The following is a 16,338-nucleotide window of genomic DNA, read 5'->3' on the forward strand; positions in this document are numbered from 1 at the left end:
TTAATTAGAGGTAGAGAAATTTAGGAGTCACAGATTATAGAGGTTCAAATGCTTCCTAGGAAAATTGACTAGGGGAGCAGGGATTAGTAGGCTGAGCCAATTTTCTGGAGTTCAGAGACCAGGAGACTGTGTTCTCATCTCTGATCTCTGGCTTAGTAAGCCTATTAAAAACCACGACAAGGCAGCTTAACTTCTATGCATCTCATTTTCTTTATCTGTGAAATGAACAACTTTTATTATATGAGCTCTATGGGCCCTTCCATCTCTAAAATGCCACCTCTGAATTTAAGAGTCTTGGAGAGATGATAAGCTCTTCTGTAGCCCTACATGAGAAATCATTTCTGGAGTTCAGGAGAAAGAAACAGTTTTTAAATGTTAGCATCAATAGAACTAACACATTTAAATTTTTTTTTTACTTTATATTATTACAATAATCTTCTTGTGATAGTAATCATAAACCCCGCCTCCTCCCAAAAAAGGATGGGAGACCTCAAGAATAGTGAGAGAGAGAGAAAAAAATGTACTTTAGTCTGTGTTCAGATTCCACTGGCTCTGTCTCTGGGATGATTTGCCTTCTTTATCTTAAGTCCACCAAAGAGTTGCTTCAATATTTTCCCCACAATTGCTATTACTAGCTGTATTTCCCTCCACCCAATTCCTTCCCACTGTCATTTTTTTCCATTCTCTCTCTCTCCTTTTACCCTGTCCCTGTTCAGAACTGTGATGTATCTGAGTACCTCTCCCATGATCTTCCCTCTCTTCTATCACCTACTCTCCCCCTTCCCCCTTAACCCATCCCTTTCCTCTCATTTTCCTCTAGGGTAAAATAGATTACTCTATTAAGTGTTTGTGTTATTTCCTCTCTGAGCCATTTCTGATGAGAATGAAGGCTCACTCATTCCCCCTCACCTTCCCCCATTCCACTCCATTGTAAAAGCTTCCTTTTGACTCCTATGTGAAATATCTTAAGCCTCTTCTTCCTCTTTATCTTCCAGTACTTTCCTTTATAACCCATTGACTATATCTTCTTACTGTATTATACCATCATATTCAGCTCCTTCCTTTGCCTCTAATGGCTCTTATGAATGAGAAAATTCATATAAGTTATTAGTATCTTCTTCCCATGCATGAATACAAGCAATTCAACATCATTAAGTTCCTCATAATTAGTCCTTCTTGTTCACCCCTTCTATGGTTCACCAGAGTCATGTTCTTGAAGATCAAACTTTCTGTTCAGCTCTGGTTGTTTCAATAGAAAAGTTTGAAAGTCCCTGTTTCATTGAAAATCCGTCTTTCACCCTGAAAGAGTATGTTCAGTTTTGCTAGGTAGTTGATTCTTGGTTGTAAACCAAGATCTTTTGCCTTCTGGAACATATTCCAAGCCCTATGAGCACTTAATGTAGATGCTGCCAGATCCTGTATATTCCTGACTAGAGAGCCATAGTAGTTAAGTGTTTGTTTCTGACAGCTTTTAGAATTTTCCCTTTGACTTGGGAGTTCTAGAGTTTGACTAATATTCTTGGAAGTTTTTCTTTTGGGATTTCTTTCAGAAGGTGATCAATGAATTCCCACAATTTCTATTTTATCCTCTGCTTCTAGATCTCAGCAATTTTTCCTGTATTATTTCTTAAAAAACAAAGTCTCGGCTCTTTTCCTGGTCATAACTTTCAGGAAGCCTACTGATTTTTAAATTATCTCTTCAGGATCTGTTTTTCGAGGTCAGTTGTTTTTCCAATGAGATATTTCACATTTTTTTTCTAATTTTTTTTTTTTTTTTGGTGCAGTTTTATTTCTTCCTGGGTTCACAGAGTCATCAGCTAACTTATTCCATTCTGCATTTGAAGGAGTTATTTTTTTTCAGAGAGATTTTTTTACCTCCTTTTCCAGCTGGCCAGTTCTCCTTTTTAAGGCATTCTTCTCCTCATTTGCCTTTTGTGTTGCTTTGTCCATTTAGCCTAAACTGTTTTTTAGCATTATTTTCTTCAGGTTTTTTTGTACTTCTTTCACCAAGTGGCTGACTTGGTTTTCATGATTTATCTGCTCATTTCTCCTCTCAAGTTTTCCTCTACCTCCCTTAATTTCTTTTCAAAGTCTTTTGGGAGCTAATCCATAGCCTGAGCCCATTTTCTATTTCTCTTGGAGGTTTTGGATACAGAAGCTTCAATTTTGTCATCAGTATGTATTTTAGTCCTCCATGGGATCAAAGTAATTTTCTATGGTCAGATTCTTCTTTTTCTGTTGTTGCTCATTTCCTCAGCCTATGACTGATTTACCATACCTCCAAGGCTTTGGAGAGTTTTGGGGACAATCCACAGGGATCTTAATTCCTTCAAGGTCTTATAATAGGCTTCAGGCCCTCCCCTCTGCCCTGGAGCTGTGAGGAGGGTCCCTGCTTGGCTATGGTGGTGTGGAAGCCCAAACTGCAACCTGGCTCTGAGTGTGGGCAAACAGCTGAGTCCTGCCCCAGGGAGTGCAGAAAGATTTCCATTGTCTCTCCCCTGACTCCTTTACCATCTATGGGCTGAGAGCTCTGGACATGCTGAGTGGCTCTGCTGACTCCCACTGCAGGTTCTCACCACAGGTCTGCTCTGAAGTTGGAGCTCTGCTCCACACTCACTCTGGTGTGGCAGAGTTTCCTCACCACCCCTTCTGGCTGTTCCCAATGATTAAATTGCTCCACAGACCCAGGCATCTGGCATGGCTCTGCTGTGCTGCGGCTTTTTCCAACCCCTGGTCCCAGTGGAACAGACCTGACCTGGGGATCTAAATTGTCTTGGACTGGGAAATTGTATCACTCAGTCTTTCTGTGGGTTTTGCCCCCCCCCCCCCCCAGATTTTGGCTAGAGTCATAATTTGATGACTTTTGGAGTTTTTTGTGGACTGAGTTTCCAGGAATTCCTGCCTTCATGCTGCCATTTAGGCTCTGCCCTCAGAACAGACACATTTTAAGATCCCTTATTCTACCTTATGAGGAACAGACTTCCAAGAGCCTGATAATATGAAGGAAAGAATGGGGTTGCTATCCTATATCTTTTGAATCTTTATCCGTAATATAGATCTACATATGAAGTAGAACTACCAGCCTTGGACTGACTCTTGGCTCTTTCCATAACTTAATACTTAGCTATGTCTAGACTTTAGCAAAAACCATAGGTTTTAATTGCAGAATCAACTTGAATCTCAGGGGTCATCATTTTATAGATGAGGAAATTGGTCTCAAATCCAAAAAGACTTCTTAGAAGAGCACAAAACTATTTTAAAAAACAAAGAGAGGAGGGGTGGCTAGGTGGCGTAGTGGATAAAACACCGGCCCTGGAGTCAGGAATACCTCGGTTCAAATCTAGTCTCAGACACTTAATAATTACCTAGCTGTGTGACCCTGGGCAAGCCACTTAACCCCATTTGCCTTGCAAAAACCTAAAAAAAAAATGAAGAGAGGAAGAAGAAGAATGAAGAAATGAGAGTCATCTAGGAGAATTATGAAAAATTGACTAAAAACAGTTTTAAAAGTAAAATTCACCAGTTAGAAAATAAAATTGACCAATTGGAAAAATAAGGCAACTCATCTAAAAGTAAAATTAACCAACTAGAGAAGGAAACAAAAAAAGTTAACTGAAGAAAATAAAACTCTAAAAATTATAATTGGACAAATGGAATTAAATGATTCCATGAGATACCAAGATTACATCAAACAAAACCAAAAGGGTGAAAAAATATAAGAAAATGTAAAGTAGCTCTTAGGGAAAATGACTGACTTGTAAAATAGATCCAGGAGAGATAATTTACAAATTATTGGTCTACCTAAAAAACACAATCAGAAAAAGAGCCTGGACAATATCTTGCAGGAAATTTTCATGGAAAACTGCCCTAATATCCTAGAACAAGAAGATAAAATAGTCCTTGAAAAACTCCATCAGTCATTCCCAGAAAAAAGGATATTATAGCCAAATAGACAAGGAATATTATAGCCAAATTTCAGATTTCTCATATACAGGAGAAAATACTGCAAGGAACCAAAAAAGAATCAACTTAAATACTAGAGAGCCACAGTCAGGATTATACAGGACTTATCAGCTTCAATATTAAATGATTGGAGGACCTGAAATATGATATTCTAGAGGACAAAGGAGATGGAATAGAACCAAGAATCAACTATTCTGCAAAATTCAGCTTATACTTATGGGGAAAAGATGGACTTTCATTGAAATAGAGGACTATCAAACTTATTTGTTAAAAAAGACAAGAACTGAATTTGATCTTCAATTACAAGACTCATGAGATGTATAAAAAAGATAAATGGAAAGGGGGGAAATGTTATTCAGTAAGACTAAATTGTCTGCATCCCTACATAGGAAAACAGTACTTATAATTCTTTTTTTTTTTTAAGGTTTTTGCAAGGCAATGGGGTTAAGTGGCCTGCCCAAGGCCACACAGCTAGGTAATTATTAAGTGTCTGAGACCAGATTTGAACCCAGCTACTCCTGACTCCAGGGTGGGTGCTTTATCCACTGCACCACCTAGCTGCCCCCTAGTACTTATAATTCTTGAGAATTGTATTTCTCTTAGGATAGTTGAAAGGAGAATACCTAGACAGAGGATTTGGGTATAAATTAACTTGATATGATCAAACTTAATTCTTCAGGGTTGTATTTATATTAGGACAGTTGGAGGAATTGTTCTTGAAAAGAAAGTATGAATATAAGTTGATTATTTTGTAAGGATGCTTTTAACTCTTGAGAATTGTGCTTCTATCAAGACAGTTGAAAGGACTATTCTTTAATGGGAGGAATAGGTACAAGACAGCCATAAAACAGTTAAGACATGGAAAAAGGAAAAGGATTATGGTGGGATAAGAAGACAAAGAAAGATTAGAGGATAAATAATACCACATTAAGAGGCAAAAAGGACTTAATATAGTAGAAGGAAGGAAGGGAGGATGTGAGCACTGAGTAAATCTTACTTTCAATAGATTTGGCTCAAAGAAGGATTAACATACATTACCAACTGTGTTTAAAAATCTATCCTACCTAGAAGCAAGGATGAAAGGGGAAAGAAAAGGAAAGAAGAGGGTGTTAAAAGGGAGAGCAAAAGTAAAATTAAAAAGGGAAAAGAAAAAGGAAGATGGGTTGATAAAAGGGAGGGCAAATTGAGGGAGCTTGTAGTCAAAAGCAAAATACTGGTGAGAAATGAAGGGAAAAGAGAGTGAAAAGTACAAATATGAAAGATAGGATGGAGGGAAATGCAGAGTTAGTAATCATAATGTGAATGGAAATGGGATAAACTCTCCCATAAAAGAAAGCACATAGCAGAGTGGATTAAAAACCAGAATCCCACAATATGTTGTTTACAAGACACATTTGAAGTAGAGAGATACACACAGAGTAAAAGGCTAGAGCAAAATATAGTACTCTTCAGCTGAAGTAGAAACAGGTAGGAGTAGCAATCCTTATCTTAGACAAAGCAAAAGCAAAAATAGATCAAATTAAAAGGAGTAGGAAAGAAACTACATCTTTGTAAAAGACACAATAGTCAATGAAGTAATATCAATATTAAACTTATATGCATCAAATAGTATGGCATCCAAATCCAAACTAAAAGAGGAAGACATATACAGGAAAAACTATGTTAGTGGGAGAATTCAACATCACTCTCAGAATTAGATAAATGTAACCATAAAATAAATAAGAAGGAAGTTACAGAAGTCATTAGAATTTTAGAAAAGTTAGCTATGATAGACCTCTGGAGAAAATTAAATGGGGATAGAAAGAAATATACTTGATCATGTTTTAGGACATAAAACTTCACAATTAAATGTAGAAAAGCAGAAATATTAAATGTAGCCTTTTCAGATTATGATGTAATAAAAATTATATGCAATAAAGGGCCATGGAAAGATATGCTAAAGTTTAATTGGGAACTAAATAGCCTAATATTAAAGAATAATTGGATCAAACAACAAATCATAGAAATAATCAACAGTTTCATCTAAGACAATGGCAACAATGAGACACATCATAGCCAAACTGGTGGGATGCAGCCAAAGCAATTATTAGAGGAAATTTTATCTTTTAAATGCTTATATGAATACATTAGAGAAAGAGGAGATCAATGAATTGGGCATTCAACTATAAAAAAGCTAGAAAAAGAACAAATTAAAAATTCCCAATTCAATGCCAAATTATAAAAACTGAAAATCAAAGGAGAAAATAATAAAATTGAAAGTATGAAAACTAATGTACTAATAAATAAAACTAAGAGCTGGTTTCATAAAAAAATAAACCTTTGGTTAATTGATTAAAAAATGCAAAAATCAAATTATTAGTGTCAAAAATGAAAAAGGTGGGGGCAGCTAGGTGGCCCAGTTGGATAGAGCACTGGCCCTTGAGTCAGGAATACCTGAATTCAAATCAAACCTCAGACACTTAATAATTACCTAGCTTTGTGGCCTTGGGCAAGCCACTTAACCCCATTTGCCTTGCAAAAACCTAAACAAAAAAAAATGAAAAAGGAGAAATCTACACCCATGAGGAGAAAATTAAAGTAATAATTCAGAGCTACTTTTGTCCAACTGCATGCCAATAAATTTGCCAAACTAAGTGAAATAATAGCCCATATTGACAGAAGAGCAATAAAATACTTGAATGATCCATTTCAGAAAAAAGAAATTGAACAAGCCATCAATGAATGCCCTGAGGGAAAAAAAAGACCAGATGGATAAGTGAATTATACCAAACATTTAAAAAACAATTAACTCCAGTTCCAAATCAACTATTTGAAAAAATAGGTGGAGTACTCTGCTGAATTCCTTTTGTGACTCAAACATGATGCTGATAGCTAAACCAGGAAGAGTTAAAACAGACAAAGAAAATTATAGACTAAGCTCCCTAATGAATATTGATGCAAAAATCCTAAATGAAATGTTAGCAAAAGAGATTTCAGCAAGTTATCACAAGAATAATACATTATAATCAGGTAGGATTTGTACCAGGTATGCAGGGATGGTTCAAAATTAGGAAAATAATTTGCATAATTGATCACATCAATAACAAAATTAACAGAAATCCTATAATTATCTCAGATGTTGAAAAAAACCTTTTGACAAAATTCAGCATCCATTCCTATTAAAAACACCAAGTATATGGGGCAGCTAGGTGGCACAGTGGATAGAACACCAGCCCTGGAGTCAGGAATACCTGAGTTCAAATACGATCTCAGACACTTAATAATTACCTAGCTGTGTGGCCTTGGGCAAGCCACTTAACCCCATTTGCCTTGCAAAAAAAAAAAAAAAACAAATATAGGAATAAATGGAGTTTTCCTTAAAATGATAAGCAGTATCTATCTAAAATCATCAACAGCCATTAAATGTAGTAAGGATAAACTAACAGCATTTCCAGTAAGAACAGGGGTGAAACAAGGATACCTGTTATCATCATTTAGTAATTTACCTGCCAAGATAAACCCAGAAAATATATGAACACAATTACAAAACACTTTTCACCCAAATAAAGTCAAACCTAAACAATTGGGAAAATGTCCATTGCTCATGGTTAGACCAAGCTAATATGATAAAAATTGCAAATCTACCTAAATTAATTGACTTCAGTATTATCTTAGAAATGTTAACCTTTAGCAATAAAAACAGAAAGAGAGATTGAATTGAATCAGAATAAGCTATACTTTTCACAATTTTTTTTTTAGCAAGGCAGTGGGGTTAAGTGACTTGCCCGAGGTCACATAGCTAAATAAATATTAAGAATCTGAGGCCAGATTTGAACTCCAGTCCTCCTGATTCCAGGGGTGTAACTCTATCCATTATGCCACCTAACTGCCCCCAAAAAGCTTTCATTTTTTTGCAGACAATTCTTAGAGAACCCTAGAAAATCAACTAAAAAACTACTTGAAACAATTAGTGACTTTGGTGGAGTTAAAGGATATAAAATAAAGTATAAAATTTATCAGCATTTTTGTATATTGCCAACAAAACCCAACCACAAGAGACAGAGAAATTCCAATTAAAGTAACTGTGGATAACATAAAATACTTGGTAATCTATTTGGCAAGATAAACCCAGAAAGAACATGAACACATATACAAAACACTTTTCACACAAATAAAGTCAAACCTAATCGGAAAATGTCACTTGCTCATGGTTAAGCCAAGCTAATATAATAAAAATGACAAATTAGCTAAATTAATTGACTTATTCAGTGCCATACTAATCAAACTACCAAAAAATTATTTTACAGAGCTAGAGGAAAAAAGTAACAAAATTCATCTGGAGGAACAAAAGGTCACAAATTTCAAGGAAATTGATGGAAAAAAATACAAAGGAAGGTGGCCTAGGCATACCAGGTCTAAAATTATATTATGTACACATGTAGATCCTATATTAGATTGCTTTCTTGTTAGGGGAAGGGGAGAGAGAGAAATGTTAAAACTCAAAATCTTGCCTAAAAAAGGATTAGTGAAAACTATACTTGTGTGTTGTTGGAAACACAAATATATAAAAAAAATTTTAAATAACAAAAAATAAAACTATTATAAGGTAGCTGTCATCAAAACTGGTATTGGCTAAGAAATAAAGAAGTGGATCATGGAATATATTATGTACAAAAGCAATAATAAATGACTACAGTAATCTGTTTAGTTTCTATGACAAGATCTCATTATTTGACAAAAACTGTTAAGAAAACTGGAAAATAGGATGGAAAAAACTAGGCATAGGCCAACATCTCAGTCTATACCATGATATGGTCAAAACAGGTATAGGATTTAAATATAAAAGGGTGATATCATAGGATAATTAGCAGGATAAGGAATAATCTATCTGTCACATCTGTGGAATAGGGAGAAGTTTATAACCAAAGAAGAGATAGAGAGCATAATAAATTACAAAATGGATAATTTCAACTACATTAAATTAAAAAGGTTTTGCACAAATAAAACCAATGCAACCAAGATTAGAAGAACTGCAGAAAGATAGGTAATGATTTTTGCAGCTTGTGTTTCTGACAAAGGAATCTTCTAAAATATATAGAGAACTGAGTCAAATTTATAAGAATAAAAGTAATTTTCCAATTGCTATATGGTCATAGATTATGAACAGTTTTCAGATGAAGAAATTTAAACTATAGTCATATAAAAGATGCTCCAAATAACTATTGCTTAGAGAAATGCAAAATTAAAACAACTCTGAGGTACCACCTCACACCTATCAGATTAACTAAAGTGACAAAAAAGGAACATGATCAATGTTGTAGGGGAAATGGGAAAACTGGGACTAATCATTGTTAATGGAATTGTGAACTGATCTAACATTTCTGGAGAGCAATCTGGAACTATGCCCCAAAAAAGCAATAAATCTGTACACACCCTTTGATCCAGCAACACCAGTATCTGCATCCCAAAGATATAAAAAAAACGGGAAAAGTCTCACCTCTTCAAAAGTATCCATTGAAGCTCTTTTTATAGTGGTAAAGAATTAGAAATTGAGGGGATGTGCATCCATTGAGGAATGGCTGCACAAGTTGTGGTATATGAATGTGATGGAGTACTATTGTTCCATAAAAAATCATGAGCAGGCAGATTTCAGAAAACCTGGAGTGACTTAACTGAACTGATGCTAAGTGAAGTGAACAGAACCCAAAGAACACTGGACACTTTAACAGCAGCATTGTGAGATGATCAAGTGTGATGCCTGCAACTCCTCTCAGCAGTTCAGTGATCAAGGATGGTCTCTCCAGACTTGTTAAGGAAAATGCTATTCAGTCTAGGGAAAAACCCCATGGGTTTTGAAATGCAGAACATTCATAGAATACAATGTTTACTTTTTTAAAGTTCTTTTATGTTTTTAACTTTCTTTCTCATGGGTTTTTTTTTGTTTTTGCCCCTTAGTTCTTTTTTTTGTTTTGTTTTGTTTTTTAGATTTTTGAAGGCTATGGGGTTAAGTGACTTGCGCAAGGCCACACAGCTAGGTAATTATTAAGTGTCTGAGGTCGGATTTGAACCCAAGTACTTCTGACTCCAAGGCTGGTGCTCTATCCACTGCGCCACCTAGCTGCCCCCTTGCCCCTGGTTCTAATTCTTCTTTCACAACATGACTAATATGGAAATACGTTAAACTCGATTGTACAAGTACAACTTATATCAGATTGTTGCCTTGGGGAGGGGGGTTGGAAGGGAGGGTAATAGAATAATCTGGAACTTAAAAATTTGCAAAAAGATAAATGTTGACAACTATCTTTGCATGTTAAAAAAAACACTTTCCTAGAGAGTCACTCAGATAGGATATGATTGTGTTGGAATATTGCAGCGGTATAGGAAATGATGAGCTGTTGATTTAGAAAAGTACGGATGGACTTGGACTTAGGAAGGAAAATGCAACCCTCCTTCAGAAAAACAGATGGCAAGTAGAAGTAAGCATAGTTTGCAGTCTTACAGAAGTGTGTATGAGTTTATATGCATATTTGTGTGTATGTTTATAGGTATCCATGTATTCATGCTAAATTGTAACCTTGGAGGTGGGGAAAGAGGGGGGGAATAAAGTAAAAACTGCCCAGCAGAGAGCAAAAGAAAACCAACAAGGAAGCAAAGAAAAGCTGAGTGACTTTGAAAATAATGTGTAATATTTATCATATAGGTTTTTTCTTTTCTTTTTTTAATTTATTTTTTATTTTCATTTTGTACAAATGTTTTTTTTTACATTAATAAAATATTCTTGTTTACAAGTAAACAAAATACCCCTCCCCCCATGAATATAGATAGACTTGCTTGGGCAAAAAAAGTAAAGGGGAGAGAAAAAAATTAAAATAAAAAAATAATAGTAATAATTGTAGGTATGACCAGGTGGCGCAATGGACGAAGCACCAGCCCTGGAGCCACGAGCACCCAAGCCCACATCCAGCCTCGTAAACCCAACAATCACCCAGCCATGTGACATGCAAGCCACCTGATCCCCACTGCCCTGCAAAAACCAAAAAGAAGGGAAAAAAAGACCCAAAATAAAAGAAAATAGTAATAATAGTAGGGGTGGCTGGGTGGCAGGCAGAGCATTGGCCCTTGAGGCAGGAGCACCTGGGTCCAAATCCGGCCCCAGACACCCAAAGATCACCCTGCTATGTGGCCCCAGGCAGGCCACCCAGCCCCACCTGCCCTGCACCCTCCCCCAAATAATAATAACAAAAAATGTGCTTCAGTCTTTGTTCCAACACCATCAACTCTTGTTGTGATTGGATCACATTCTTTATGATAAGTCCATCACAAAAGTTACTTCCATATTTTTCCAATGTTGCCATTGCTGATCGCAACTCCCTCCTTTCTTATTTCTCCACTACCATGTACTATATTTTCTCTCTCCTTTCACTCTGACTCTGCTGTAGGGTCGCTGAGTGGCGCAGCAGACAGATCCCTGGCCCTGGGGCCAAGAAGCCCTGAGCCCCCATACCATCCCTTAGGCCCAGTATCCACCTGGCCCCATGGTCCTGGGCAGGCCTTCCAATCCCAGCCCCTTGCAAGAAGTAAAAAAGAAAATGTGTTATATCTGACCACTCTCCCCCCATGGTCCATCCTCTCCTCCTTTATTCACATCCCACCCCTTCCCCCTGCTTCCCCCTCCTTCTTACTCCAGATGCCTATACCCCATTGAGTATATTTGCTGTTTCCTCTCCTAGCCATCTCTGATGAGAGCAAAGGTTCCCTCATTCCCCCTTGCCTCCCCCCTTCCATATCATTGCAATAGCTCATTGTAATAAAAAAAATCTTATTATGTGAAATATCTTGGACTATTCCCCCTCTCCTTTTTCTTTCTCCCATTCCATTTCCCTTTTTTTCTATTGACTCCATTTTTACACCATATTTTATCTTCGAATTCAGCTGTCACTCCCGACCCGGCTGCGGGGAGCGGAGCGGCAGCGGCCACGGCCATGGTCACGGCAGCGGGAGACGGGCTGCGTCCACCCACGCGGGGAAATCAACTTCTCCATAATTGACCAATATGTGGACTATCTTATAAATGAGCAAGGTGTGAAAAACATCTTCGTGAATGGTTCAACAGGAGAAGGCCTGTCACTGAGCGTCCCAGAGAGGAGACAACTTGCAGAAGAATGGGTGACAAAAGGGAAAAATAAGTTAGACAATGTGATCATCCATGTAGGAGCATTAAGCCTGAAAGACTCACAAGATCTGGCTCAGCATGCCACAGAAATAGGAGCTGATGGAATTGCTGTCATTGCCCCTTTCTTTTTCAAACCTGTGAACAAAGATGCCCTGATTGCATTTTTAAAAGAAGTGGCTGCTGCTGCCCCTGGGGTGCCATTTTATTATTATCATATTCCTGCTTTGACTGGGGTAAAAATTCGTGCTGAAGAACTGTTGGGTGGGATTTAGGATGAAATTCCCACCTTTCAAGGGTTGAAGTTCAGCAATTTAGATCTCAGACTTTGGACAATGTGTGGATCAGAACCGGCTACAGCAATTCGATCTCCTTTATGGTGTGGATGAGCAACTATTGAGTGCCCTGGCCTTGGGAGCAACTGGAGCAGTTGGCAGCACCTACAACTACCTGGGTAAAAAAACAAACCAGATGTTGGAAGCATTTGAATGCCAGGATCTTTCTTTAGCTTTGAATTACCAGTTTCAAATCCAGAAATTTTTGAACTATGTAATCAAACTGGGTCTGGGAGTTGCACAGACAAAAGCTATTATGACTTTTATCTCTGGAATTCAAATGGGTCCACCTTGGCTGCCTCTACAGAAAGTGTCCAAGGAATTTACTCTTAATGTTGAGGCTAAGTTGAAGAGCCATTGCTTTTGCTGACTGAACACTGAGAGAGACTGGGGACCAATCACATAAAAATGTTTTTGATGAGATATAACCACTGTGCTTTTGCATTTCTCAGGGAATTTTATAATCAATCTGTACTAAACACTATTTTTAGGAAGAAAAATCCTTTACAATTGATCATCAAGTATTTAAAAATTACTATGAGTCTCAAAGTGATATTTTATTAAGTGAACAGGAAAGAGTACCTTTCCATCTACTCTAATAGGATGAAATATAGTGAGAAAATTGCATCAAAAAAAAAAGAAGAAAGTCCAGCTTTTTCCCTGGAAGAGGACATTCATTTTTGCTGGGTAGTTCATTCTTGGCTGCATTCTAAGCTCTTTTGCCTTCCGGTATATTGTATTCCAAGCCCTACGAGCTTTCCATTGTAGTTGCTGCTAAGTCCTGTGTGATCCTGACTGCAGCTCCACGATATTTGAACTGTGTCCTTCTGGCTGCTTGTAATATTTTCTCTTTGACTTGGGAGTTCTGGAACTTGGCTATAATATTCCTCGGGGTTGGTTTTTTTGGGATCTCTTTCTCGGGGGGGACCGGTAGATTCTCCATTTCTATTTTGCCCCCTGCTTCTAGAATATCAGGGCAATTTTCCTGTAGTAATTCTTTGAAAATGATGTTAAGGCTCTTTTCCTGATCATGACTTTCAGGTATTCCATTTAAATTATCTTTCCTAAGTCTGTTTTCCATATCAGTTGTTTTTTCAATGAGATATTTCACATTTTCTTCTAATTTTTCATTTTTTTTTTGGTTTTGAAGTATTGATTCCTGATTTCTGGTAAATTCATCGATCTCCCTGAATTCTATTCTTTGTCTGAAGGATTTGTTCTCCTCAGAGAGTTTTCTTATCTCTTTTTCCATCTGGCCAATTTTGCTTTTTAAAGCATTCTTCTCCTCAATAACTTTTTGAACCGTTTTATCCATTTGACCTAAGCTGGTTTTTAGCATGCTATTTTCTTCAGCATTTTTTTGGATTTCCTTGACTAAGCTGCTGACTTCATTTTCATGTTTTTCCTGCATCTCCCTCCTTTCTTTTCCCAGTTTTTCTTCCAACTGCCTCGTTTGATTTTCAAAGTCTTTTTTGAGCTCTGTCATAGCCTGAGCCCAATTTCTGTTTTTCTTGGGAGTCTTTATTTAGATGCAGGAGCTTGTGCTTCCTCATCTTCAGACTGAGTGTTTTGATCCTTCTTGGGCCCACAGGCAAAATATTTCTCAATCATGTTCCTCTTGTTTCTCTGCTTGCTCATTTTCCCAGCCTGGGCCTGGTTTGGGGGTGCTTCCTGAACTTTTGGGATACTCCCACAAGGGTCTCAGTGTGTGAGGCTCTGTCCTTCCTCCTGGTCTGTGAATGACCATAAGTGCCCCCCTCTGCCATGGGGCTGAGGTGGGGGGGCCCTGCTGTTCTATGGGGGGCCTAGACTGCGATCAGGATCTGAATGTGGTCAGAGCCCCAGAGTCCTGTTCCAGGGGCAGAGGACAGAGCTGGGCAGTCTCTCTCTTCACTCCCCTCCTTCAGCTCAGTGGGCTCATGCCCTGGGGGCTCCTGCTTACCGGCTCCATCTGCTTCTGTTTCCAGGTCTAGGCTGAAGAAAGACCAGGCTGCTGGCTGTGTGCCCTGAGGGCTAGGTTCCATGTGCTCGTTCTGGCAGAGGTCCCCCACTGTTCCCCCACTTTGTGCCCAGTGCTCCCCGGGGTGCAGCTCCGGAGACTCCCCCGTGGCTTGTGACCCCCAGCACCCTGGGGCTGCCTCCAGGAGGCTGAAGTTCTTTGGCTCTGGCAGGCCACCCCTCTGACCCTGGGGAGCAGAGCCTTTCTGCTCTTTTCCAGGTTACCTTGAGTAGGAGAACTGCCTCACTGGGTCCCTTTGTGGGTTCTGTCTCTCGAAAGTTTAGTTAGAGTCCTTAGTTTCACTTTTTATCAGAGAGCTCCTAAGACTCGATTCCTTCATGTCGCCATCTTGGCTCAGCCCCCAAAATCCCAAGCCATATAGGTTTTCTTGAAATGGAGATTTGTTGTTTTGTATTGAATCTTCTCTTATGGTCTGTTGTGTACAGACCAGTTTTTCCTTTCCTTTTCTCATTTTGTAAAAAAGTAAATTTACCAAATTAAAAAAAAGAAATATATCATTTTGGCAACTCTTCTCTCCTAGTGTACAGAGTATAGATTGGAAAGGGGAGAAAGATTGAAAGTAGGGAATTATTGTAATGAGCCAGGAAAGTGGTAATGAAGAGGACCCCCTACAAGGAGTTAGAATGAGGCTGTTTATTTTAATAGAGAATCGTGGAAGTAGGATCAACAAAATATAGCCATCATATATGGAAATTGGAGGAGAGTGAGGAGTTTATCAAGACTTGAAGGTTTTAAATTTAATTGATTAGGATAGCATTGTCCGCAGCATTAGAAGAAGGATCAAGTAACTTGCATGTGAAAGATGTGGCTTACCAGAATCAATGTGGGGGCAGCTAGGTGGCGCAGTGGATAAAGCACCAGCCCTGGAGTCAGGAGTACCAGAGTTCAAATTCGACCTCAGACACTTAATAATTAACCTAGCTGTGTGGCCTTGGGCAAGCCACTTAACCCCACTGCCTTGAAAAATCTAAAAAACAAACAACCCCCCCCCAAAAAAAAAAACAGAATCAATGTGGTCTGGGATGGGGGAATGGATACTGAGGGGTTTTTTAGACATGTTTAATATCTGCAAAATATCTAGATAGAATTATATGACAGATTATTGTTGATAGTTTTTGAAAGAGAAAAGGACCTAGGGTAGAGTTCTGTATATACCTACACATTGAAAAGAATGATGTGGCTTGATGAGCCAGCAAAAGCAACTGATGAGAAGTTGCCAAAACAGATGGGAAGATAAACAGGAAAGAACAATATCAAGAAAATCCTGCAAGCAGAGAGGGTGTTTGTTAGTGTCAAATGTGCTAAGCATTTGACAATAAAGGATGAGGAATGAGAAAAAAACTATCAAATGTAACTCCTAATAGAACATTGGTATCTTTGAAGATAATTGTTTCAGTTGACCTAGCCATTCAAACTGGAAAAACTAATTTGATGAAGAATGTCTGTTACCCCAACTGATACCAACCTGTAGAAACTATGTGTATATAAATCTTGGACAGACAATACAAATGGACAGTGAGTTGGGATTAAACAGGAAGAGTATATTAGGTCAATGAGATTTATAATAACTTGGAATATTACCAGAAAAGTAAAGCACACATTATTTTGGGGTGGGGGGGACATTGAAAAGTGTCCATAGACTAACTGAATCCTAGCGTATGTAAAGGTATGTAACATGTATTGATATAAAGTAAAAAATATACTTCCTAACCCTTTTTAAATTCTGAGGATTACTCTGACATTTTTCATTCTAATTACTGACCTAATTCCAATAAAAATGCTGTGATCAGAATCTTAAATTTGAAGTCTTCTTTAAACAACCAGTAAAAACTCAAGGTTAAATATTTAATTCTTTTTTTTTTTCTTTGTAG

The 16,338-nt window shown here is 37.9% G+C and overlaps 1 protein-coding gene, 1 long non-coding RNA gene and 1 pseudogene across 7 annotated transcripts in view; 2 read left to right on the forward strand and 1 right to left on the reverse strand.

Moving 5' to 3' along the window:
- The window catches only part of BRAF (B-Raf proto-oncogene, serine/threonine kinase), a 190,450-nt gene that overhangs the window by 91,710 nt on the left and 82,402 nt on the right, over positions 1–16,338 (forward strand). The window lies entirely within an intron of this gene.
- The window catches only part of LOC141492860 (uncharacterized), a 147,886-nt gene that overhangs the window by 56,532 nt on the left and 75,016 nt on the right, over positions 1–16,338 (reverse strand). The window lies entirely within an intron of this gene.
- Positions 5,994–16,332, forward strand: LOC141493552 (N-acetylneuraminate lyase pseudogene; annotated as a pseudogene).

This window comes from Macrotis lagotis, chromosome 7 (genome assembly GCF_037893015.1).
Source record: "Macrotis lagotis isolate mMagLag1 chromosome 7, bilby.v1.9.chrom.fasta, whole genome shotgun sequence".
Lineage (NCBI taxonomy): Eukaryota > Metazoa > Chordata > Mammalia > Peramelemorphia > Peramelidae > Macrotis > Macrotis lagotis.